At 36.3% G+C, this 27,709-nt stretch overlaps 1 protein-coding gene and 1 long non-coding RNA gene across 3 annotated transcripts in view; one reads left to right on the top strand and one right to left on the bottom strand.

The window, feature by feature from the left end:
* Positions 1-27,709, top strand: part of Dok6 (docking protein 6) — a 391,510-nt gene that overhangs the window by 182,737 nt on the left and 181,064 nt on the right. The window lies entirely within an intron of this gene.
* Positions 1-27,709, bottom strand: part of LOC131895564 (uncharacterized) — a 119,311-nt gene that overhangs the window by 29,838 nt on the left and 61,764 nt on the right. Inside the window, exon 4 of one of the 2 annotated variants that reach the window (XR_009375215.1) lies at positions 18,619-18,742. The exons of the other annotated variant lie outside the window; for it this stretch is intronic. This is a non-coding gene — a long non-coding RNA (uncharacterized LOC131895564). The remainder of the gene's footprint in view (positions 1-18,618; positions 18,743-27,709) is intronic. 2 annotated transcript variants of the gene reach the window in all.

Here is a 27,709-nt window from a genome sequence, read left to right as displayed (position 1 = left end):
TACATAGTCTGATTATAATATGATACAACATACACATGTATCTAAATATCTTGTGATACCTCAATAATAGTATATTTTCTGTATTAGTTAAAAATAAATACAAAATAAAAATCAAACGTGTGTGTGTGTGTGTGTGTGTGTGTGTGTGTGTGTGTGTGTTTTGTTTTTGTGAGACAAGGTCTAAATAGCCTTGGGTAGCTGGAACTTACTACATAGACCAGGCTGGCTTCAAACTTACAGCAATCCTTTCACATCTGCCTCTCAATTACTGGTATTTAAACATGCACAACCACACTTAGTTTAAAATTGTGTGTGTGTGTGTGTGTGTGTGTGTGCGTGTGCGTGTGCGTGTGCATGTGCATGTGTGTGTGTATATACATGTGTATTGTTAAAAACTTATTTGTGGTGTTTGTGAGTGAATTTCAGCAGGTAGAGATGAAAAGAATTTTGTGTGTTATGGTAAACAATTATGAAATTCCTTTGTCCTTTAAATAAATGATTTTGGAAATGGGAAGTGAGTGGAAATAGTTAAGAATTGTTCAGATCTTTGAATTTTTTGAACATAGGGGTCCACACCTTTCTTTCTCAACCCAGAGCCTTAGGTAAGCTAAGCAAGCATTCTACCCCTGAAGCACATATACAGCCCCCTTAAATATATCCATTTCATAGATAGTAGCATAGATATTTCTGATTACCAAAATGTTATAGGCTGTCTGAAAAACGACATCAATGTTTTTGCATTAAGAAATCACACAGTGAAAATTAGTAAGCCTTAAGAAACAGTTAAAAACAATTCTCAGCTTATAGATCTGGCAGGTTGTGGAGAAAGTGTGGGTGGGGTAGGAGAGTCACTAGATTGGACCCTGGAGAAAAAGGTGGAATGTACAGTTGGGTGGAGATAATTAATGTTCAGCATATAAGAATGAGCAGAGGTGTTACAAGAAGATGAGCTGTTAAGAATATTTCCAAAGTGAATAACCTGAAGCAGGGTGTGAATGTGCATCTCTGTAATAAACGTGGGGCACCAGTGCATTTCAACAGTGATGGTAGCCGGTTAACAGTGCACTGAGCTCCAATACGCTGAGGAAAGGGCCTTGTACACTTTCATGGAGAATTAGATAACAAAAAATCCAATACAAGCCAAAGGAAACAACTAGGTGTCCTTTTCCTAGCTAGGTTTCCATGGAAACATCTATGTCTACTGGCCATCACTGGCTTTCTGTTTCCTCATGCAACTTCCATGATTCCAAGGTAAGGAGTTTATCTGAAATGAACCAGAACTGGTGACTCACCTTCAGTGACAGATGCTCAAAATCCCTCAGTGTAACGTGTGAAATGTGGATTTACCAGCAAAGATGAACAAGATCATGAGCAAGAAAATAAACAATAAAAAGATCCCAGGGTTATATTGGAAAACAGATAAACCTGTATTTGAGGATAATCATTGCATTTTTGTTGGTAAACACAACAAAAAATGCACCAATAATTTATCATTTTGTTACTGATATAAAAATATTTCAGCGATTAAAACTAGTAATGCAGATGTTATCATTTGTTGTGAAATGATGCATACCATATGTTAAGAGGAAAACACAGTTTGCTGTGCATACCATAATAATATCATATATTTGAGCATATGTGTAAACATACTTGTATAACATAATACATGTACACATATAAGTAAACACACTTGCATAACACATTTATACACACATATGTATGTATATATGGATATGATATAAATACATTTAGTATTATGCACCATGATGTTCAAAAAAATTACCTCAGTGTGTGGAACTTTGTTTGGAGGCATCAATGATATTTCCATTAAAGTGTTGTATTCCCAAATGTTCAATGTTGATTCCTTTTTATTTTATCTACTAGTGCATTGTGTTTTTTAGAGTGGAATATTATCTTAACATACATACTCATTCAGAGTTGGTATTTATAAGTATAACTGCATGTTGTTTCTTTTAAATAATTATTATACTAAATTATTTCAAACACATTAACTAATATTGAACTATTAAGCAACAAGGTTATGGTGTAGATTCACACAAGCTATTTTCCAGGGCTCTGAACAGTCCCACATAAATGTGAAAAGAAGAAAAAAAACCTTCCCTTGTTGTTTTAATGAATATTTATAAGAATACTTGGTAAGCTAATTAATTGATAAGTGACAATACTATCAGCAGATACATGTTTTGAAGCATGGTTCTTTATATTTTTTACAACACATGGCACTTAATCCTGTTCTTAGTTTAAATATTTCTGTGTATTTGTTGTACTTTCTTACTGAAGGTTCAGAATCTGAATATTGTGTTTACATAACAATATTACAAGTTGCTCCAGTTTCTAAACTCTAGAGCAATTTAAATAATAAATGCATTATACCTTACATATTGTTTTTAATCCATTTTACTGTCAAGATTGTGTAAAGAAATTTTTTAACAATGTAATAGCCACTCTGGCTTTCTGTACCTCTATTTGAATATATTCTAATAATAGATGTTTCTGGAACATTATCCATTTCACCTTGCATTTCAGTATCCTTTGTTGAGTAAACTGGCCAAGACATTTGCCTCTGGCATCATCAGTATAAGTTCAAATTCAGGTCCCTCACTATCAGTAACATATTTGGGGATAATTTGCTTGAATCCAAAGTGTTTGCTCTTGAAATATATTTTAAGAAAAATTTCAGAATATAATCACTTGTCACAGTGACTATGTATAAATTTTTTCTTAGTGATAACAGCCTTTACTATATGTTTTAGTATTTTAACTTGCTTGTATCTATATCTACTTGCTTTTCATTATTAATATTTTATGTTTGTGTTCTCTTCTATTTTTACATGCTGTAGTCTTGGTAGAAAGGAATAATTCTTGTCTTATTTTCTTATGAAATTATGAGGAACCAGGGTGGTATGAGAACTTGGAAGTTCATCTTTTATCATGGATGAAACTCTAAGAATTGACACTAGGCTGAAAAAAGAAAGGACAGAAGGCATGAAGGAATGGGTGAACTTGATGTGGGAGAACAACACACTGGGTTCAAAGTCTTAAATGAGTCAATGTAGTGCTGAATGTGATACACTCAGTGGAGAAATTGGAAAGATAGCAGACACTCCTCTGAAATTGGTTTAAAAATTAAATTTAATCCATACAATAAGTACAATTTCATGTACTAATGAAATAATGTGATGTTCTGATACATCTAATTCAGCTCAAACATATCTATATCTTCAAGCATGTTGTCCTCTCTTGTAGACTTTTAACTGTATATGGTATTACAGTTATCTACTTTTTCCTCACTTTGCAGTAGCACACCGGAACTTTTCATACTAATCACACTGTAACTTAGAACCCTTCGGTCATAACTTATGAATCCCTTCCTTCCCACTACTGCCTCTAACACTTGAGAATCCACTCAACTTTCAGTTCCTGAGATCCACATTTAACAATTCTGTGTATGAACAAAACTGCACAGTTATTTCTGATCCTGGCATGTTTCATTTGCCACAATCTATCTCTGGTCATGTTATTACACATTACTGAATTTTTCTTCTTTCTATCATTGGTTAATGCTTTATTATGTGCATACAACATACCTTATCCATTCACTGGTGCATAGACATTTTTGCTGTTTCCCTTTCCTGTTTATTGTGACTAGTGCTACCATGAATATGAGAATATCTTTTAAATATGATGGCTTTACTTCCCTTGGATAAATCCAGGGTTGGGATTCATGAATCAAAGAGTAATTCTAATTTTTAATTTAAAAATCATGCTATTTTTGCATAATAGCTATAGAAGTATACATTTCACCATGGCATACAAGGGTTCCCTTGAAAACAGTTTCAATCAGAGATATGAACATAGTTTATTTTGATAGTTAATCCCTTAATGATAGAAGATAAGGTACTGTACATAATAGACATATAAGAATCAATTGCTGATGACTATATTGTGTTTTGAAAGAGAGAGAATGATCTCACAGTGTATTAAAATTATATAATCAAAAGTTCATTTAACTTTTAAAACATATTTCAATTTTAGTGGTTTCATACATTTATATCCTGAATTTTAGATGCTTGCACTCTCTTTTCCTGTTTCCCATCATACCCTCCCCACTCCCTTCTCAAAGCCTTTTTTTAAACAAGTTCCCTTCACACTTTTATGTCCTTTCCTTGTATATGACTCACTGAGTTTAATCAGAATTTCTTACCTGAACATTGGTGGGAAATTACTTACTGCAGGGAGGGCAGTTTATCAGTTGCTATATCACTGAAAACAATGGCACCACTTTTCCAAGTGACTCTTATTTAGCAATAGTCACTCAGGAAGAGAGAGGTCTTACAGACCCCTGCCACCATCTATGATGAAATGTTGATGGCGCCAAGGTTGTACGTGTCTTGAGCAGATAACCCTAGAATCAATGAGATCTTGAGTGCAATGACTGTGCTCTATCCAGAAGACTTCTTTTTGCTGTACATCACCCCACCCTGGGTTCTTACATCACGCCTGTCCCTTTGTCTGTAATGTTCCCTAAGTCTCAAAGTGGGTGATAGGCAAACTAGCTGTCCCATTTAGGGCTAAGCATTTCACCATCACTTATTCTTAGTGCTTTAATTAGTTGTGAGGTTTTGCATTAGCCATTTTTCTCTGTAGTAAAAAGCTTCTCTGATGAAGGCTGGGAGCAGCACTAATCTATGGGTACAAATATGAGTACTTAGAAGGTAGTTTAACAACATGATTTGTTAGAAAAACAATAGTAATAGGTTCCCTGTTATGGCCTATGACCAGAATAGCCTCTGGCTCTTGACCAGCTTTATAAAACCAAGCATGAAATTCAAGTCCAATCAGAAAGCTGTTAGCCATTCCCTTAACAGTCATGTCACTAATGTAGCAGAGGGCACATTCTGCCCTGTTGTTAGCTATTATTATAGCTAACAGGATTCACATATAGGTAAGACTGATGATGACTTTTCTTCTCTGTCAGCCCGGAAAGAAACGTCCAGCACTATGAAAGTTAGCCCTAGGGAGGAAGCTTCCACTTACAGCTCAGTTTTATCTTTAATTGTCTATGTTCAGTGACCAAAGTGTGCAACATGTTCAGCAATAAACAGATTTCTTCTTAGCTTATAAGCCCAATGTCTAATATTCATGACTTTGTCAAGTACCCTAAAGAAAGACTGGAGAATGATGGAATAGTTCACCATCCAAAAATCTTTGTCTGCTGTGATTTCATGCTCTGTGTTATAGAATCACATCACACTGACATCTAAAAGATTCATTTGTTTTGTCAACTTTATTTCTTGCAAAGTATATATAAGAAGTTCCTGCATCCAAAAGCATTTTTCTACAGTGTACACTAGAAATGCTATGAAATTAGTAGTGGGGTTTATTTTCTTGCCCTTAAACATATTCCTAAGAACACAGCTGTGGATTGCTAAGATATTCTGACTGAACTTATTTATAAATAGTGTGGGTAGTTGTCAACAAAAAAAGTTAGATGTAATGCAAGTTACTATGTCCTCTGTAGCTAAAGGTGTAGTCATTGAGTGTAAACTCCAAAATAACACATGGAAAAAATGCACTTTGGAGTTCTTACCAATGAGTAGGAGTAGCAATTATCATTGTCTAAATGTTCTTATATGAACACCTTTTAAAAAAAATATTGATCATGGAGCTGGAGATACTGTTCAGCATTTAAGAGTGCATAGTCCCTTTGCAGAGGACCTGTCTTTGGTTTCCAGGACCCATGTTAGAACGCCCACTGCTGTGGGATGTCCTGTATGTTATGAATATATGTTGCTATGATTGATTGATAAATAAAACACTGATTGGCCAGTAGCCAGGCAGGAAGTGTAGGATAGGCAGGACAGAGAAGAGAGGCTGGGAGGTGAAAGCCGGGAGAAGACGCCAGCCTGCCATCCAGGGAGCAACATGTAAAGGCAACAGGTAAAGCCACGGAACACGTGGTGACATATAGATTAACAAAAATGGGCTGAGTTAAGTGTAAGAGCTAGTCAGTGGTAGGCCTGAGCTAATGGCCCAGCAGTTTAATTAATATAAGTTTCTGAGTGATTATTTTATAAGTGGTTGCGGGTTCCGTGGTGCTGGGCAGGACTGGAGAAAACTCCAGCTACAGCCCACAACCACCTGTAATCCCGGCCCCAGGGGATATAAAACCTCTGTCCTCCAAGGGCTCAGCATGCGTGTGCACACATATGCGCATGCGCACACACACTTAGAAGTGAAATGAATGAAAAGGAAATAAATGAAACTGATCATTCGACCAGTTTCTGTTTGGGAATTATAGGAAGATTTCAGTTTGTAGGAATGTCTGATTGGAAAGGAAAACAGCAATTGCTTGTGTCTGCTGCTTCCACTCATTGATCTGACAAAAAACATCTTAGTTAGAATTAACATTTCATTATTCTCACACCAAATATATTAAACTCATAGCACCCGGGGCTAGAGAGGCACTCAGTGGTTAAGAATATTGGCTGATTTTCCAAAGGACCTGGGTTTGATGCCCAGTACTCACATGACAGCTCACAACCATTTGTAAATGCCAGTCCCAGAGGACCAAAAACCCTCTCTGACAGACATACATGCAGGCAAAACACCCATACACATAGAATAAAAATAAAAGTTAAAAAATTTAAAAACAAAAATCATGGAAACTTTTTAGTATATAAGGGAGAAAGATAATAAAATCTACCTGAAATATACCCAGGAAGGTACAATTTGGTGTTGATCTAAATATTTGGACACCTGTGTTATCTAGGTCACACTGACATAAAATGTATCATATTTTTAAGTTAAAATGTCTCTTAAGGAAATAACACTGTGTTGAACAGTGAAAAATAATGAGTCCAATTCAGAAAAATGATAAGCTTGTGATGCCAGCCAAACAACTAAATCTCTCTAGGGATGGCTGCAGCATTGTATGTATTGAACACTGTTGTGTGCCTGGGACTGTGTTCCCCATATGAATTTGTTTAATCATATCAATAGCAACATTATTTGGCACCCTCCTCCCATGCATGTGCATGATAGAGCCATTGAAATATAGGCAATTGGTATGATTCCCATGAGCACTTGGAGTGTCTGTATCTAGGGAATGTTACTCAAAAGCCCCCACTCATTGTTGCTATAGTGCCTATAGTTTAGCCCTCTTGTGTTCTGTTAATAATTAGATACAATACAGATAAAGCACTCACTCAATACTATGACTGCTACCTACCACTACTATGGCTGAGATAGCTAACACTCATCAGCTCTGTATATAAAGAATACAGGTGTTTCAATTATTTAGGAATCATAATGGGTAACAAATCTGAAAACAGTTCAGGAATTAACTTGTGTCAATTAGTGCCTAACCTTCCCCACCCTTTTCCAAACACTGAAGAAGTTAAGGACATTTTTTCCCCGCCGAAGTCACCACACCACTCACCTCACACATGGTGCCCAGAAGATTGGGCAAATCCATGTAATATTTACTTTTGCCTCCTATCTGCTGAAACTGGAAAGTATATCATATATGTTTAAACATATCAAATTTTATAAAGCCTGCTAGCAACAGGTTTAGGAATCAAGTCCTAATCATTCACAATCTAAAACCAATGAGTAATCCTTTAACTTCTGTCTGTGGTTATAGAAAAGTCAAATGTGAGATAATAAACCTTTTGCTGAAATGTGTTTCGTGTTGTTTATGAAAATGTAACTCTAGGCCGGGCGGTGGTGGCGCACGCCTTTAATCCCAGCACTCGGGAGGCAGAGCCAGGCGGATCTCTGTGAATTCAAGGCCAGCCTGGACTACCAAGTGAGTTCCAGGAAAGGCGCAAAGCAACCCTGTCTCGAAAAACCAAAAAAAAAAAAAAAAAAAAAAAAAAAAGAAAGAAAATGTAACTCTAACCATTTTCCATGCCATTACATCTTTAAATCTCATTCAATTACCAAATTAATATTTAGTAAATATTTCATGAAAATACCATCTTTTGGTTGATATTTGTGGTCAATTTAAAAAATTAATTAACTGATCTTATAGTGTGTTTTTCTTTATTGATAAAATTGTTATCAGCTATTTGATTTATAATGAATCCTGATTTGAATTGTTTTCTCATGCATACAAGCTAATTCTTTCCTAACTTGCATCCATAAAGTATTTTTTACATCCTTTTACTTAATGATGTGAGTTATGCTTATCCTGCTAAGCCTGGTCTTTTTTCTTTGCATAGTTTACAAATATTTTTGAAGGTCCACGCATTTTTAAACCTTGCTGCCATCTCAGCATTATCTATAAGGGTTTATGATTTAAAGTTTTAGGGCACATATATTTAAGAGGACTTGGAAAATATTCCTGTTCTTATATGACATACCTATCTTTTTGTGCTTTATACTTAAGCACATTCCAGTGTGAGTCCTAGATCAAGTACCAATTAAGAAAAATACACAGCACATAGAAAATATGAGATAAATCATAAACTAGAATCATATTTATCAAAGAGGTAGGTATAAGTTCAAAAATGTGACCTTGAAGAAAAATAGCATCTTACTAGTGAGAGGTGTATGGTATATTTATGCAAATATCAAAAGATGTAAACAAATGATAACTTGGAGACATATACATAATGGCCAGATAAATCACTAATATCTATTAAATAAAGCATGTAAAGCAATATAGTACAATTTTAGAACTGATAGAATTGTAACAAAACCAGGAAACATGTTTATATTGTATTTGTTTCTTAAGGCAGTTGGTACTTTAAAAGTTTAGAAATACTTTGAAGGTTGAACTAGATTCTTGAACAACTTGGGCAAACAATGCTAGAGAAGATATGAAACTTAGTTTTCTCCATTTATTCTATCATCTTCCATGACCTTGTCATATAAGTAAATGTCCATTGTCATTTAAAAAGCTATAAAGCCATGCAGTGGAGGACCTGAGAAGCAGTACACTCTTTATGAGTGTCAAGACCAAATTAGAATTCATTTTAAGGTCACAAGTTAGAGTTGTTTTATTACACACTCATGACTTAAAATTCTGAGAAGAGTATATTTTATGGCCAGAGACTAAGTTTGTCTGTAATTTGTCATGGATATAAAATCTGTGACTTGATCAAGTAATCAGGTAGTGCATCATAAGAGGATGACTCACCTTGAGCTGACTTGCTGAGACTATATTCTTAACAATAAATTGTACAGTAGCCAAAACTAAAGGAGAGTCTTTACCCACCCGCGATTGCAGTTAGGATTCTCATGGCTGTTACTAATAATAAAAAATATCTTGCTCTGAAATTATAAGGCCTAATGAACATGTTTACAATGTAAATTTGTATTCTGAAAAAAAGAAAAATTGTTCAAGTCTTTTGACTTTTTCAAGTGCATATTCTAATTTCTCTATAAATATACACATCAAGTAGCTGACTATTTCCAAGGTCCACCATTTTTTATCACTTATTGTGTTTTCTTTGATTAAGGGCTCAATACTCATAAAATCAGAACTCCATGAGAAAATATTCATATACTCAGGCTTCATTATCCTGAAGCCTATTAGCTTTTCCAAAATTTTAATTTGTCAGTGTTATCTCTATGACTATAATGCTAGTAAAAGGACAACAGATAAGTCAATATAAGTCAATGTGTTCAAGGTGAACCCAACATATTTTGAAGTATGGGACAGGGAAGACTAGTGCCTTCTCTACCTTCCTAGACCAAGTAAACACCATCTCTGTGTTAATATTGGTATCTATGATGTGCTTAACACACAAGTCCTCAGGTAAGTCCTCTGAGCATCAGCATATATCACTGTCTACATCCTTATTCCTGTATCCCTTTCAAAACCTTTTCTAATCCATCAGCATTTGTTTTCATGGATGATTACCAGAGAAAAGAATCTTTAACTTCTTCCCATATTTCTTTGTTCATCAGCTAACAAAATATTTACTAGATGTCAGCCAAGTTGCTTTAAGTTGTTAGGGATGTATAGCAAATAGTCAGAAAAAATTCCATACTGGAAAAATGCTGTAAGCAAAAAACATATAACCCATTGGGAAATGAGTAAAATAAGTGAAACAGATAAGATAAACAACATTTAATAATGTGGCAATGGCTGTTTCCTTAAAAAAAAAGCATAATATATAGTAGTCTTACACAAAGAAACAACTCTGTTACACTTTCATAATAATGTAGTTTTACATATTGGAGCTGCATAGTCTCAACATTAGGCTCCAACTCCCAGAGACTAGGAGATGGTAACATTCTCTTCTTTGATTACTAAAAGGGTAGCCTTAGACAAAGATATCCTTGGATGGTCAAACTTGCAAAGGAACTTTTAAAGAGATTTACATCTCAGTGGGATAGTTATTTCATCAAGTTTCTAAAGAAAAACCTACAGGGGAAAAGAGACAGAAGACTCAGAGCTTGGACTACCTGTCTTCCTCAAGGGCCTGGGGATAGATAGGGACTTCAAGGTTTAGAGGCAGGAAGAAACTTGACTAAAATACTGTTAATGATGAGGGACAATTAACATTCTTGACTACAATGTATACTTGGTTCTTAAATGTGGACTGGCTAGAAGAGATAAGCATTGAAAAGCATGAGGTGTCTTGACCTAAAACACAGTTTGGCAGTTAAGAAAATTAGAGCACAGGACCAAAGAGGAAGATGGGGTTTGAGAAACTGAGGTCAACCTAGAAAACAACAGTGACTCTCCTGTAGCCAAGACATTGCCAAAACACAGAGGGGCTAATGACAGACCAAAGGAGGAATGGAGACTGAAAACAAACTATAGATGTTCAAATAGAAGTTGAATCAAACTATACTCTGCTTTATACCATAAAGTTTATGTGGATGTGTCCATGGTTTATTGAAACACCTGAGTGATGATTTAGGAATGGATATGCCTTCTTGAACTCTATGACCTTCAAGTACAAGAATCCCAGTTATCAACTCATTCAAGTTAGAGACAGAGTAGATTTTACAAAAGTAGTAATCCTAGCAACATGATTAAAATTTATCTTTTGGAGCAGCACACTTTCCACATTATCTATAACTTACATTTGTATATAAGGCATGTAAACCTGTCAACTCACACAAATGCATAAAAAAGAAAAAAATAAGAGGCTCTAAATTCATTTTATATAAAGTACAAAAAGTAATGTGCTCTAAAATATTCTTATAAAATTGGTTTTAACTTTTATTTCTTTATAGCTAATATTTGGATTAATATTTTTCCATATTGTAGTTTATTGGCCAATGTATTTTATAAGGTAAATAACTAACATTTTAAGAGAAATATTGAGTGGTAGTAATTAAAAGTTTAGCTGGGCGTTGGTGGCGCACGCCTTTAATCCCAGCACTCGGGAGGCAGAGGCAGGCAGATCTCTGTGAGTTCGAGGCCAGCCTGGACTACAGAGTGAGTTCCAGGAAAGGCGCAAAGCTACACAGAGAAACCCTGTCTCGAAAAAACAAAAAAAAAAAAAAAAAGTTTGAGAAATTCTAAACTACTTGGAGAATAAGTTTATACATGCTAGAACTTTTCAAAGTATTTAATATGTTATGGCAAGCTATGCCTGTCCAAGAAAAGGTTATACAATACAAATTTTCCTTAAAAAAAAAAAAAAAAACTTTCAAGTTATGGAGACCTTATTTAATTCTTTGATCACATCTCTGAAATTAAATAAGGATTTATGGAAAGATCATAGCCAAGATTCAGAGAGCATCTAACCCCTGGGAAAAGAGATGTTACATAGAAGGAAGATGTGCCTCAATTTAGTAACAAGGGCTGAAAGTCGTGATGGTTTCCTAGCCAATTGGAGGGACATTGGGAATCTGTAGTTTGAGGAGCCTGGACCATGGCAAACTACCCTGGTTGCTGTTCTAAGACCTTTCAGCTCAGCTCTAATATATTTCACAGCTGCTTTGCATGGGGTCTATGGCTTGGAATGCTCAGAGCACTCCAGGAGATGATATGGTCTTTAGAGGCAGAGAGCAAAAAGGCAATGCCTCTGTGGTTTGTTACATAGTCAGGAGTTCAGATAGAGACTTGCTGAAGTCTAGAATAAAACATAAATACAATTGTTGCTTTTTCTTTTGATCATATTAAATAGCCATATATTAAACTTGCTAGTGACATGTCTCACATCCCACATATTGTATCTAATTAAAAAGCCGCAGTCTGACAGGTTCTTTTCTCCCACATTTCTCTCTCTTCTCGCATCTGTCACTTTTTAAAAAGTATAATTTGCAAAAAAAATTAACTTTAATGTTAATTTATTTAGAATCAGAATGAAAGCATCGTGAATACTAGGCACTGAAAAATGAGTCGGTATGATATAAACAACTTTATTTCTCCAATTATAACTTGAAGGACAGTTTTTATCTTTGAACACTAATGATTTTGTTTTGAAGACTGGCCCCCGCACAGGTGAGAATGTCATAGATCTCTGCACTCCAAATAAGATTCTTCGTTAGCACTGCTGCCCTCTATGTAACTCTGAACACATCAATGCATGTTCAACAGAAATGCAAGAGCATTTAATAGCCATGTCAAAGCACCTTGTCAGTCCCCAATGGCAGTTTATTAGGTAATACAAGATATTTTTCAGTGTTTTGTTGGACAGTTTCATATGTGTGTATAATAAATTTTTATCATTTAAATACACATCCTTCATTCCATGATCTTATCTCTCTCCTTATTCTGCTGGAACCCATCTTAGTGTCTTAATTGGGGGTTCTTCTGCTCTGATAAAACACCATGACCAAAAGCAACTTGGGAAGAAAACCATTTATTCCTTCGTATAACACTCAAGTCACAATCACTGACTGTACAAGTGAGGAACATTGAGGTAGAAACTGAGGCAGAAGCCAGGGAGGAACATTGCTTTATGGATATCTGCAGATGACTAGATCAGCCCACTTACTTATACCGTACAGAACTACCTGCCCAGGGCATGATACAACCCACAGTTGGCTAGATTCTTTCACATCAATCACTAATTAAGAAAATGTCCATAGACTTGCCTCCAGGCCAAAGTGATGGGGGAACTTTTTCACTGAAGTTCACTCTTCCCTAAAGACCTGTAGCCTGAGTTAAGTTGTCAAAAAAAACTAGCCAGCATAAAGTCCCCCAGCTTTCATGTCTTCTATGTGTGACTCACTTAGTTAAATTAGAGTTTCTTGCCTGAACATGAGTGGGATGTAATTTACTAGAGCAAAGGCAACTGATTAGGAGCTACACTACATACTGAAGAAAATTGCACCCTCCGTCCCAAACAGTTAAAGACTAATAGTCCCTCAGGAAGGGGTGGAACCTCATGAGTACCTCCCTATTACCATGAGTTCATAAGCAGCATTTATGCTCAAATCTATTTTACTTTAAACTTATTGCATGAATAGTGAAAGCTATCTACATCTTTGTCACTCTAGTCATTTGTTATTCATTAAATAAAAACACAAATAGACTGTCAGAGTATAGCCAAAGGGCTGAGCTTAGAGTAAAAAGGTTGCTATTGTAATGTAAAATACAATAAAAAAATGAAATTATAATAATGGGGTAGCACTGTAATTCTTCTTGAGGAAAATGTGCCCCAAGTTGCACAAAGCATTAATCATTATATTCATTTCCATTGCCAAAGCCTCAGGCATTATTTTGGATTTCTTTGTTCTCTGTTGAATGGTCAAATGGTATTCTGACTGAATATATTGCTTTGGATATTACAAATCTTTGTTGAATTCCCAAGAAATGCTTCTGTAAAAGGCTTTTGATACTGCTAAAAACTGCTGAACACTTTTGTTATTCAGGAAAAGTGTGAATTATTGGCCTTTTGTTGTGATATCATAAGGCGATAAAAAGTAGATGAAAGAGCTTTGAGTGTTTAGAAATATGAGTAACTGAAATGCTACAATTTAAACAAGTTTACTCAAGTTATTAAACAATATGTTGAAGATGTTATAATCTTTGTTTAATTAGGATACATTTATTTACCAGGAACAGGAAATTATTCCTATTCTAATGAGAAATCCTGGGCATTTGTTCTTTTTATTATTTAAAGATATATTTATATATAGTTTTTATATTAAGCATGCACCTGTACCAATTGGAGGAAGAGTTGAGTGTCGGAGCTCCCAGCTGGACAGCACCACTCTCTAGGCCCTAGGCCCATGGGAAGGAGGGGGGAGACATGCCATGCACCTCCCCCACCCCTCACAGCCCCAGCAATGGGTGAGCAGCATCCTCCGGCAGCCAACCATCTTCCATGGCATCAGCAACCCTTGGAGGCACGGGTTCTAACTGTACCATTTAGAGGAAGAGACGGGTAGACAGCAGTGTAAGAAAGTTGGGTGTATATCCTAAATTTTAATGTTATTCGGTAGACTAGGTCAACTAACATTCTTTTATCAACAGATAGCATGATCCTATGAATTGATAAGAAAATAATTGATAAGAAAACTTACAAATGAAGTTATTCTAAATGTATTTTTGTATATTTAGTAACACAGTTCCAATAATCTTTTAAAGTGTTTGCTGAGAAGTCAACAGCTAAATACATCCCACAGATCCCTACACAACAAATATAAAGAGAGCAGAATTAGCATCTAGCTAATTCATGAAGCAACAGTTGTGTATAGTTTTCTTCTTTGAGCTTCTTTGTTTGACTCTACTTGTAACACATAATTAACCATAATAATGCTTCTGATCAGATACAATCCCCTGTAACTACCATCACTGTGAGCTTCTAGGAGAGGCTTGGATCACAGTGATGGGAGCCGTTTCTATCATTCATGCAGAAATAGTTATGAGTTTACAATTTTAAGCCAGAGACTCTCAGACTGTATTTTACTCATTGGCAATCAGGAAGCCATGCAACTCTTGCCTTTCCAACCTTGATTATGTTTCTATAACCTTCATTGATTTATTTTCAATTAATTTCTGAATTTAATTTTAATTGCATACACATTATTAGGTTTCATTTTGACATTTTCACACAAAATTTATTTTTGTCTATTCTCCTCCTCCTCATTCTCTTCCATCTCTCTGAATCCCCATTGCACTCTTCCATGTACCACACACAGACTTTGCAGCTTTCATGTTTCATGTGTCCTGTTGCTTTTTTCAACTTCCTCAATATTTTATTTCCCTCCAATGGATTCCTTTCTAATTTGCCTATACCCACACTCATGCTCAATTACATATATACATATAAAGATTATTGTTTTAATAGTTTTCTTACGAAAGGAAGGTGTAATACTCTCACAAGAGTAACACTGGCCAGTAGTTATTAAGCATCTCTTGCTTGTCAGTGTGCACATAAGACCTTGAATTTAATTAACTTATTTTTCCTCACAATAATCGTATACAGTGTTATAGTTACTTATCTATTATAATAAGACATCATGATTAGGGAAATTTATAAAAGAAATTGTTTAATATGGGTGTCTTGTTTTGTTTTAACTGTAGTATTTTCTTCACAACCATCCCTCCGACATGCACTACTCATGATATGTCTCCACTCAGTATGTATTTTGTCAGAATCTGAGAGTAGAAATATTGTACTATGCATTACTCATGACTCCTTAGATATTTTTCTTTAATTATGCTGTATTTTTAAGTTAAGACATACTGAGATAAGTTCTATGTTTCTTTAAATAGACTAGGAAGAAAACATTTCTGAATTTTTGAAGTTAATTTTACTACATTAAAATCACACACTGCTCAACTTTGGTCCATGCAACAGGAGCCTCTATTGGTGAGCTGGAAATTATTAGACATAACAAATGTTAAGGGATATGGTCATGGCAGCATTGAACGTTACCTGTTCTGTTTAAAGCTGTTTCTTCAAAGGATCTGTTGCTTCTTTCAACTATCAGTTTTGGGCTAAATTTCTAATCAGAGACTCTCTAAATAAACTACAATTATACACCTAACTCTGTGTCCCAGACTGTAGAACACAAACACTTACATGAATGAAACCCAGGTCAGTGAAATCCATATTTGGAATAAAGGAAAAAAAAAACACAGAAAATAAATAGATAAAGTGCAAGCTACATGATGGGTGAAGTGAATTAACTTAGGATGAGTACATACTATGTTTTGATACTATGTTTATAGGATGATTAGATATATAAGTATAGTCAAAAAAATCTTTCAAACCTGAAAGCAGATCTCATATCCTTACTTCTGGTCTGCTGAGTCATTACAGAGGCCTCAGAGGAAAAGATTCTCCCAGCTTGGTCTACGTGGACCCCCTCAATTCTCCTGATCCATCCTTTAATCAAATTATCCTTCAGAGCCCTTGTCATAAATCTACCCAATGAAAACCTACCAGTCATTGTAATTTAAGAGCTTAAAAGAAATGTTCAAGAAAATGGTTTTTCACGGTCAGAGGAATTTGGGGAATACAATGTTATATGCCTTCCCTTTTGAAAATTTATCAGGCACATTTACATATTAAAGGATTTTAAAAGAGTAAAAAGCAATAGAAAGCCATTCTTGCCCTTATTTAATTCAGTAATTACCAAACTTATGAGCCAGCATAACTCCACTTTATCTCTCTCTTAAATGCCAATCCACTACTCCCTGGGAATGTGTCATCCTCCCACTATTCACAGAAGAAGAATCATGATCCCAATAACTGTGAAGCATCCATGTGGTACATTTGTGTTCACAAAATTTAGTGTTGGAAGGCCTTGTTCTCCATTTTAAATAGCTTCTGGCATGGTGGTAGGCACATAGGGAATAATTGCTGGCCCATAATCATAGTCTAAGTCTCCATAAACATTTTATCACCAAAATAGATATTTTATTCTATTCATCTCCCCATATACATGCTGTGAAAGAAGCATTCTACCAAAAACCTAGGAAAATAATGATTTCCCTCTTCTCTCTTGTTTCCATTTAACATTAAATTATAGGTTTATTTGGGTATTTCAGTAATTCTTTTGGAAGACATCTGACAACATTTCTTGGCCAAATTTTAGAGTCTCTGTTGGTTGAATTCTCGTTTGAGAATCAGTCCTAAGCATATCTGATCTGGTGTTGTCCATACTCTACCACTTAATGTTCCAAACAGTTGAGTATCTTGCCTCAGACTCACTACTGTTCTGTAGACTTCAGAGATGCTAAAACCCCAGTCAATGTTTCTATTGCTTTTAAGGTTTTCCCAGAAGAGGAATATTTTTCTAAGGACCTAACAGTGAATATGACAATTTTTGTGCATCATATGGCATCTATAAACACTACTTAACTTTGGCATTATAACAGAAAATCAGTATTAGGGAATAAGGAAACAAATAGGAATACCACTATGTGTTGATAAAACCTGATTATTTATAAAAGAGAAAATATACAGGATCTAGTAAGAAACTCACATTTTGTCAACTTTTTTCTAGAACATTCTATCACATGTTTGTTAAGTCACTTATCATTTCACTAACCTGTGGGCAAAACATAGACTCCAATGTTTCCTTTCTGGCTTTTATTTGGACTGAGGCTTAGGATTTCTGCATTTCTTTGTTCAAACAAATATGATGATTTCTTCTTATTTTTTCCATTATATTAGTAAAGTAGCACAGAGAGATATTTTTCCAGTTTTAACTAAGTCAACATTGAGTCAAAGGACCTTAATATTTGGTTTTTGTTTAGCTTTGCACTTTAATTTTTTTCTGAATGATTTACAGTTGGTTCATTTTGGTTTGAAAATCCAAATAATACCAAAAAGGTTCTAGAATTCTTCAAAAAAAATAACAACAAGGAGGTTCTAAAATTGTTCAGTAAAGGACCTGAAGCCTGAGGCTGGAAGATTGTCAATCCTTAATGTAAAAGTATGTGGACTTGAGTTTAAACCTCTAGCCCCAATGTGAAACACTGCCACTGCATGTGGTGCTACACACTTGTAATCTCTATTGGTAGAATCAGACAAGAGGGTTCCTGAAGCTTGAGAGCCAGCCAGTCTAGGTAAGTCATTGAGATCCAGGTTCAGGGAGAGACCCTGTCTTAAACAATGGGGTGGAGATCAACTGAGGAAGACACCAACCAGATACTGAGCTCTGGCCTCCACATTCATGAATATAAAAGTGTAAATGCATCTGTATACAGGGGCACACACATGAATTCATACACACACATCACAGCATAGCAGATGGATACTTGAGAGTAATTTTTTAATAGCACTTAAGATGTAACCAATACTGATGTTATTTCATGCAGTAACAAGGCAATACCTAAAATTCTAGGAATCAGACTCAAAAAAAAAAAAAAAAGAAAAAGAAAAAAAGAAAGAAAGAAAAAAAAGTTCAAATCACATGGCTGGTAAATTAGACCATAAAGGCAAGACATTAAATTACATAATCTTTTTTTTTTCCCACAGTTCAGGAAGAAGCAAGAAGCAATGTAACAGCTTAAGACATGAAAACAAGCACAAAAACAACACACACACACACAAAACAAACAAAAAAAACAAAACAAACAAACAAAAAAACACCTAGGGAAGTCCACATCTGTAGAGTTCCCTGATGAGATGGGATCTTAGAGTTTTGGTTTTTGTTTATTGTTGTTTTGTCTTTTGACAAGGTCATTTTTTAATTAACAAAAGCTGGTCTGGTACTCACCATGTAACACAAATTGGCCTGAAATTTGCATCAATCCTACTGTCTCAGCCTCCTGAGTGCAAGGACTGTAGGTGTTAGCCACTCCACCTTGTTAGTCTTGGAATCGATGAACACTTCTCCATCACTGTGAAACAAACCTTACAATAAATATCTCTTAAGTTCCTGCTGATTCTCTGGCTCCTAGAGAACCCTCTTCACCTCACTGAAAGACCTTCTTTGCTTTATCATAGATAAAGGGTTCACACTTGAAGAGGATACAAAGGGCCTCTGGAGGAGAGAATGAGGACAAAACAAAGATGCCCTAGGAAAGCCAGATCTGGTTTCCTGTGACAAGTGTAAAGTCTCTCCAGTTACCCTGCAATATACCCTGAAATCCCTGGTACCTTGGCTTGGGTCTCCTTCCCATGGTTGCTGAAGTATAATATCTATGTGTTCCTTCTCAATAAGAGTCTGTAAGATTCTAATGAAATGCCTGCTTCACTCAATTGTTTCCTACCAGTAAAAGGCCTCTCCAAAAGATAACATCTGATGTGTACACGTGAGTTAGTCAACTCAAGAAAGAGTAAAGAAGGGCAGAGAAAGAAAGGAGAGCATATGAGAGGAGAGAGAGGAGATAGGCACAAATGGCAGCGTTCTATTTACTGGTAGAGGAAAATCTAATTTAGTGCTTTATCCATTATGCACCTATTCCTTTCATGTCCCTAAACAACAACAACAAAAAAAAACTAGATCCATACTTCCCAATGTCACAAATTCTCTTCTGCTACAGCTGGAATGTGACTCCATTAATTGATGATGCAAGTCAATTGCCTTTTCTCCCACAGACATAATGAGCTAAAGACCTTTACTTTTAGCCACCATTTTTGCTAATTTCCATGTCTGAATCCTTTCTGCTTTCTCACTGCATGCACAAATGTCAGATTAACCTACAACATGGCTTCAAAAAAGAAATAAGAGCTTATGGTGTCTGTATGCTGCTTAATAGAGCCTAAAAGCTTTGGCTGGCCTTTGGTCCTCTGCATGCCAGGCAAGGTCTGGCTGTTTCACCTCAGCTTTCTATTCCCATTGTCAATGGACTGAAATATTGTAGTTTACAAATATGGCAATTTTTACCTCAATCTGGCATCCCTACACATTTTCTTGTTAGTTTCCTTTATGCCTTTCAAGTTGTGTTCTCCAAATGCTACCTCATAGAATAGTCTCTGTAAGCTTTCATAGGTGTTCCTGGTTTTATATTATGTGTTGTTTTATCTCATTCTTATTTTATAAAAGGCATAATTGTGTAAGATGAACATTTTAGCAAAAGACAGATGCAGACTGTTTGCTACATGGAGATCTCAGTCTTTTCACCAGTTGTATGGCTATTTGGAATCTCTGTCCAAATCTACAATATGGTCTTAAGGAACAGGATCTTAGATCATATCCACAAGGCTGGCAACAAGCAAAAATGTTTCTGCTGGCAGCAGAAGTTTATGTACCTGTTTTCTGGAGGGCAGTGACATTGAGATAGAAATGATAGAGGCAAATTGTAGGTCCAAGAGAGGGGACATGAGAGAGATGGGATGCTTCATTCTCAGATGGTCTTCCTTTTATGGAGAATCACAATTCTTAAACTTAAGGAAGTGACTGAGTATTTTTATTTGTAGCAAAGACTAAGACATTAAAATAATTTTTCATTATTCTAGAGCTGTAAAAATAAATAAAATCATTAGTAACCATATCTTTTGCTAGTGCTTTTCACTAAATATTGTAAGTACTCTTTTACCAGCAGATTCTTATTTTAAACAATGCCAACCTCTGTAACCAGAGGCTTTTCTCTGTCCCACCCCATATAGCAGCCATTTCCAAATAATTGACTCGGAGGCTTAGCTGTAGCATGAATCTTAACAGGTCTTATTAATAAAATCAAACTTGAGGCCAGTTATTGGGGTGAATGCTGGAAGATCAGAGAAGCAGAACAAGCCACAGCTTCCTCACCTGGACAGTTCCTCAGCTGATCCTGTTTCCTCAGACTAGAAGCCTCTGTGTCCTTATTCAAATGAATCTCAGCTGAACTGCTTCTTGAAAGCCTGAATGCTTAACCAGCCAAATACTTCTAGTTCCTGGTCCTCGCGCCTTATATATCTTTCTGCTTTCTGCCATCACTCCCTGGGATTAAAGGCTCACTTTCTGGGATTAAAGGCGTGAGTCACCATGCTTGGCTGTATCCTTGAACACACAGAGATCCAGGTAGATCTCTGCCTCTGGAATGCTAGGATTAAAGGCGTGTGCTACCACTGCCTATCCTCTATGTTTAAATTGTGGCTGTTCTGTTCTGTGACCCCAGATAAGTTTATTAGCATGCACAATATTTTGGGGAACACAATACCACCATACTTAGTATTACTTACAAATGCTCAGCCATTAGCTCAGGCTTATTACTAGCTACCTCTTACAACTTAACCCATTTCTATTAATCTATGCATTGCCACATGGCATGTGGCTTACCGGTTCTCTGACATCTTGTTCCTTGCACAGCTGGATCATGTCTCCCTGACTCCGCCCTTTTCCCTGTATCTCTTTTTGGCTTCCTTGCCCAGCCTTATTCTGCCTGGCTGTAAGCCAAAATAGCTTTATTTATTAACCAATGAGAGCAACACATATTCACAGCATACAGAAAGACCATAATTGTTTGCTATAATGTTTTTCTTTTCTTCATAAAAAAACCTAACTTAACCTCAATAATGAAATAGGAAGGATCACTGATGTTATTGCACACACAGGCACAGACAGTGAGACAGGGAGAGGGGAGACAGGAAGAGACAAGGACAGAGAAAGAGAGAGAAACACATAAAAATGCACACATAGATACATACCCACATATACAAATCCTACTAAACAATTAACTGATTGCAAAATGTATATTGGGAAAATTTGATTACATCTCTTTTTATATTTGAATAACAGTTTACTTCACTTGCTCACATACATTAAATAATTAGTGGTATTGGGTGGAATCTATAAAAAGATTCCGAAGCTATCCTATGCTTTTTAATTCTTTAAATCTGGAGAAGAACTCAGAGCTCCTTTTTTAAAGAAGTGAATGATTAAATCATGACAATAACTCTTAATTGCTTTTACAATGATTTTTTCCTGGATATAATTAATTTAACGTTTGGTCAGATTTATGCTCCCACATCAGGACGCTAGGTAAGGACATCCACAATGCAGTGAGGCCCCAAAGTAAGTATTAGTTGTCAACTGTCTTCTTGAAGATAACAATGTCTAATATTCAGCATCAAATCCCAAATTGTCAATTCCACCCAATTTGCACAGCAGCTACATTGCTGGACACAAGCTACAGCAAAGAAAAACATTAAAATATGCGACGGAATACTTTCTGATTTATGAAACTGTAAGCTTGATTCTCTCCAGTTGCCAGAATTTTGACTCCTGAGAATAAATTTGCTGTTTTTACTTCTTTAGTGGCAGTTATTAACTACAGGATTTTTGTTTATTGATGTCAGTGGTTCTCAACCTTCCTAATGCTGTGACCCTGTAATACAGTTCCTCATGTTGTGGTGACCTCCAATCATAAAATTATTTTATTGCTACTTCATAACTGTAATTTTACTACTGTTATAAATTTTAATGTAGATATCTGATATGCAGGATATCTGATATGTGACCCCAAGTAAAAAGGTCATTCAACCCCCAAAGGGGTCATGATGCACAGGTTGAGAGCCATTTATTTATGAGTTTTGAAATATTATAAGCAAAAATTGGAAGGAATATAGGTATAAAGGACCCATTTATACCTGAACTCAGCAGTTTCATTTTGCAATATTGACATTATTTTCTCTTCCCTCTTCCTGTCTCTTTCAACTTACATCTATATTTTACCAAACTCTTTTTAGTTTAGTTTTGAGATGTATTTTAATTACAACATTTTCCCTTTCCTTTCCTCCCTCCAAACCCTTACACATACTTCTCTCCATTCTCTCAGATTTATGTCCTCATTATTCATTATTATTACATGTACATATGCAATTGTACATACATAGACATTTCCAAATATAACCTGTTTAGTCCATGAAATGTTACTTGCATATATGTTTTCAGGGCTGATCATTTGGCATTAGACAAGTAATTGATGTGCTCTTCCCTAGGAGGGCCACCTCTCCTGCTCCCTGCTTTATTCAGTTGCCTGTAGTTCCTTGTGTATGGTTGTGACCTAGTGGGCTTCCCCCCCTCCAAGTTGACATGTTTGCTGATGTCCTCCTTGTTCAGCTGTTTGCTGTGAGACTGTGTCTCCTAATAACACCAGAAGCTTGTGGATTGCTGGGAAGGATGACCCCAGCTTACAATACTAGCAATAGTGGAGAGGGTGCCTGAATTTGTCTACTCTGGTAATCAGATTGGTGAATACCCTAACTGTCAATATAGAGCCTTCATCCAGTAACTGATGGAAGCAGATGCAGAGATACATAGCCAAGCACCAGGCTGAGCTCCAGGAGTCCAATTGAAGAGAGAGAAGAGGGATTCTATGAGCAAAGGACATTGAGATCATGATGGGAAAACATACAGGGATAACCAATCCAAACTAGTGGGAACTCATGAACTGTGGACCAATAGCTGTGGAGCCTCCATGGAACTGGACTAGGCCCTCTGCATAGACAAGACAGTTGTGTAGCTTGACCTGCTTAATGGGCCCCCTGGCAGTGGGATCAGGATCCATCCCTGGTGCATGAGCTGGCTTTTTGGAGCCCAGTGCCTATCCATGGTGAGACACTTTACACAGTTTTGGTGCAGGGGGGAGAGGCTTGAACCTGCCTCAACTGAATGTTCCAGACTCTGCTGACTCCCCATGGGAGGCCTTACCTTCTTGTAGGAGGGAATGGGGGTTGGGTTGGAGGGGGAGGTTGGAGGGGCAAGAGAAGGGAAGAGGAGGAAATTTGATTGGTATGTAAAATGAATTAAAAATTTTTCTTAATAAAAAAAGATTTTTGTTTTCCTTTCATTCTGTATGTCTCTATATGTGTGTGTGTATCCATGTGTGTGTCGACATGTGTGTGTCTGTATGCTTAGTACTGTAAACTTTTTTATCACCTATAGGTATTCCTATGCAAAGACACAGCTAAGGTCATGACAATTCATATCGCATACACATTACCCACCATAATCACACTGAACTCCAGCCCAGCCCAACTCTGCCCATATGTCCTAGGGCATGTCTACCATTATAAAAAAGAACTGTCATCAGAGAATGTTATAGAAATGTAATCAATCATTTTGTAGGCAACCTTTTAAAATTGTTCTAAACTATTCACTTAATTCTTTCGAGATATGTGCACACAACTTTGTTCCTATTACTGCTGGGAACTCCAGTACAGGGCTGCTTCACTTTATGCATGATTATTTCCTACTGAGAACATCTAAGTCATTCCCATTTTTGAGCCTTTAGAGTATAAGCCACTCTAGATTTCCATTTTCATGTAGATGTAAGTTTGATAAGTCTGGTATAAGGTCCCAAATGTTCCTGCTTCTCTCTCAAACATTTCCTCCAGTAGACTCATCTTATGTCCGTGTAGAACAATAAATTCAGAACATTAGAATGAACATAATGTGTGTGTACAATTTTGTGTTATTTTACCACATGCATGTTGTAGTTGGAGTGTTTCCTCTCCAGGTCCCACCAAGCCCCGGCATTCCCTTAGCCCACTTATAAAATAAACATACAGATGCTTATATTATTTAAACTGCTTGGCCATTAGCTCAGGCTTATCATTGTCTAGCTCTTACTCTTATATTTAGCCCATTTCTGTTAATCTATATTTTGCACCTAGCTCGTGGCTTATTGGTATCTTACATCTTCCTTGTCCTGGTGGCAGCTGCAGGCAGTCTCCCCTCTGCCTCCCTGTTCCCTCCATTCTCCTCTCTGTTAGTCCCGCCTATACTTCCTGTCTGGCTACTGGCCAATCAGTGTTTTATTTATACAGAGCAATATCCACAGCAGCATGTTTATACATCTACCACTGTGTGAGCCCTTGTGATTAAACCCACAGCTCTTATTTGCTCATAATAGCTGCTAGTAAACATCATTTTGTTTTCCATTTCTGCAATTTTTTATGTCAAGAATATTATGCAATGACAGTCACAGTACCTTATGGAGTTCACACAGCAAAATAGCTGCATAGTCATCCTTATTGTTGCATGCATCAATAGTTTAGTCTTTTACATTTTTTAGTATTTAACCATGCAGATGTAGTAGGATTTGTTATCATTGAGGTTTGCTACACACACTTTATTTTCCTGGGGAAAATACTCAGGAGTACTGTTCTGGGCCATATGGTTAAGTTTTATTTTTTTAATAATATCTATATGTGTTTTCGTGATTGTAAACAAACCTGGAAATCTTTTATAGCTTAATGTACAAAGTTAATATTACAAAAATCATGCTGTCTGATACAATTCATTTTCACGTTTTCAGTTCATTCTGTTTCATTTACCATCTATGTTATCTCAATCTTTTTGTTTTTCATTGTGAAATATTTGCATTCTGGTTTTTTGTAAGTGCATCTCTCAGGAGGTGATTAGCTTTTTCTTATAGATACACTTATAAAGTATAGCAAAATATACCAAACACTCACCATCAATAAATTTGTTGCTATTATCTTAATTGCTTCTCCTTTAGAAAATTCAGGAGGACAGCAAGTCTTGATGTTTATTTCTTTTGATTATGATTTCAATTTTGTTCCATGGTTTTGGCTATCATTTCTAGTAATTTCTAATATAGATATTTGGTTTTATCAATTGTACATATATATCAAATACATATATACATATTCCAAATTCATGTCTGATATAATTTGTTTTGCTCATGGCTAATATGGACTGAGGATAGTTAATACAGAAATAAGAATAAGAGTTGTAGTTTTATTCTGCTGTCTTTTTAAAGATTGTAATATTTTGATATGTCTGTGGATTACATGCACATATGTATATTCATGTCCATATCTGTTTGGGCACATATATATGCATGTATGTGGTAGTCTGAGGTTGGTGCATAAAATTGCCCATCATTCTTCTACCATGTCCTAAATCAAACCCAGAACTCTGAGATAAGAGTAGTCTCCTCCATGGATTCCCTGTGTCTGTCTTCCACGTCTATAATTACAGAGGTGCCATCTTACCCATCTGGCATTGTCATGGGTTCTGAGGATCTGAACTCTGGTCCTCTTCCTTGTGTGATGAGGAATCAATGGCTGAGCCATTCCCCCAACCCTGTTTGACTATTTCTAATGAAAATATATTTGTTGATATGTTTTTATACTCTTTCCCTAACTTACTCTTTTTATAGTAGAGCATAGCGTATGTCTTATATATTATTAATATTGAAATAATGCACCCCTTAAATTTCCATAAGTGGAGGGATTGGAGGCTTGACAGGCTTGTTTGTTTTAATTCTAAGGCCTCTGTGTGTCCACTTGTTATAAGTGAGTATAGGCTAAATGGTTGCTGCCTTTTATTCTCCTTTCCTCTTTAGCAGAATTATTTTTCAGCATGTTCTTTTCTTTACTCCAAGCCTCTAAAGCACACTCTCCTCTACCTCAGACACAGAATTTTCATGAAGCTGCCCTGTGCCATGCCATAACCTTTCAAGACTCTTCCTGATGATTTCCTGGGAGTCCAAGGACAGTCTGCCCATTAAATCTTAGTCATGTTATCTCTCTTTTTGCTTCAGTATGGGGCTTTCTCTCCCTAAGAGTGAGCTGACTCCTTTATTTCCCCACACAGTTACTGTCTATAATCTATCTATCTTTCTCTCTCCTCTCTCTCTCTCTCTCTCTCTCTCTCTCTCTCTCTCTCTCTCTCTCTCATCTATTTATCATCTATCAATCAATCTATCTATATATCTATCATCTGTCAGGGTTTTTTTTTCTTTTCATAACTACCTACTAGACTTTGCAGTGTTTATTGTTTCCTAATTATACTTAGATTATGGATGATTTTTTGTCTGTTCTGTTGAGAGATGTGATGCCAGAAGATATGCAGAGAAATATCGCAGCTTTCAGAATCTTCAGGCCACCAGCACAGTCCATGCCCGAAAAGATCTATGAGAGTCTAAACTCTTAGTTTTTCATATCACTGTGTTAACTGTGGTGATGTTGTATTCCCCAATATATTATGCACCCTAATAAACTTATCTGGGGTCAGAGAACAGAACAGCCACTAGATGTAGAGGCCAGAAAAAGGTGGCACACACACCTTTAATCCTAGCATTCAGGAGGCAGATCTAGATCCGTCTGGATCTTTGTGAGTTCAAAGCCACACTAGAAACAGCCAGACATGGTAACTCACATCTTTAATCCCAGGAAGTGGTGGCAGGAAGCAGAAAGGTATATAAGGTGTGAAAACCAAGAACTAGAGTCTGGTTAAGCTTTTAGGCTTTTGGGCAGCAGTTCAGCTGAGATCCATTTGAATGAGGACTCAGAGGCTTTCAGTCTGAGGAAACAGGATCAGCTGAGAAATTGGCAGTGGCTTGTTCTGTTTCTCTGATCTTTCAGTGTTCACCCCAATATCTAACTCCAGGTTTGTTTTTATTAATGACACCCTTTAAGAATCATGTTACATCTAAGGGACTACATAAGTATATGAAATCCAAAGCAAGCCATGAGTGTTACAGAGACAACTAAAACTGCCTATGACTTTAGGAAGAGATCATGCTTTAAAGAAAAGTGTGGGTATGTAACATACCACACTTTTGTATTTCAATATTCAGTCACATTCTGTGTGAGCACTCCATATTCCCTGTATTTTCCAGAAACTGTTAGCAAGAATACAGAAAAAAAAAAGAATAAAATGCATCAAAGTATTTTCAGATTGTAGAAATGTATGTTCCTTCTTAAAGACTTTTATAAATAGAAATTTTAGAGATCAGCTCCCACAAAACCTGTATGAAACTGACAAGAAAAATGCTGAGGCTGCAAATTAGTGGCCAAGCCTAGTTCTTTTCCTAGTTCTTGCCCACGGCAGAGACCCTGAGGCTGTGTCTGATAGGACCCTGATTTTGAAGACCACAACTGGAACACTGTATCAAATACCTGCTTTG

The sequence above is a fragment of the Peromyscus eremicus genome, chromosome 19, assembly GCF_949786415.1.
Source record: "Peromyscus eremicus chromosome 19, PerEre_H2_v1, whole genome shotgun sequence".
Taxonomy (NCBI): domain Eukaryota; kingdom Metazoa; phylum Chordata; class Mammalia; order Rodentia; family Cricetidae; genus Peromyscus; species Peromyscus eremicus.
This window is presented reverse-complemented; position numbering and strand designations above follow the sequence as displayed.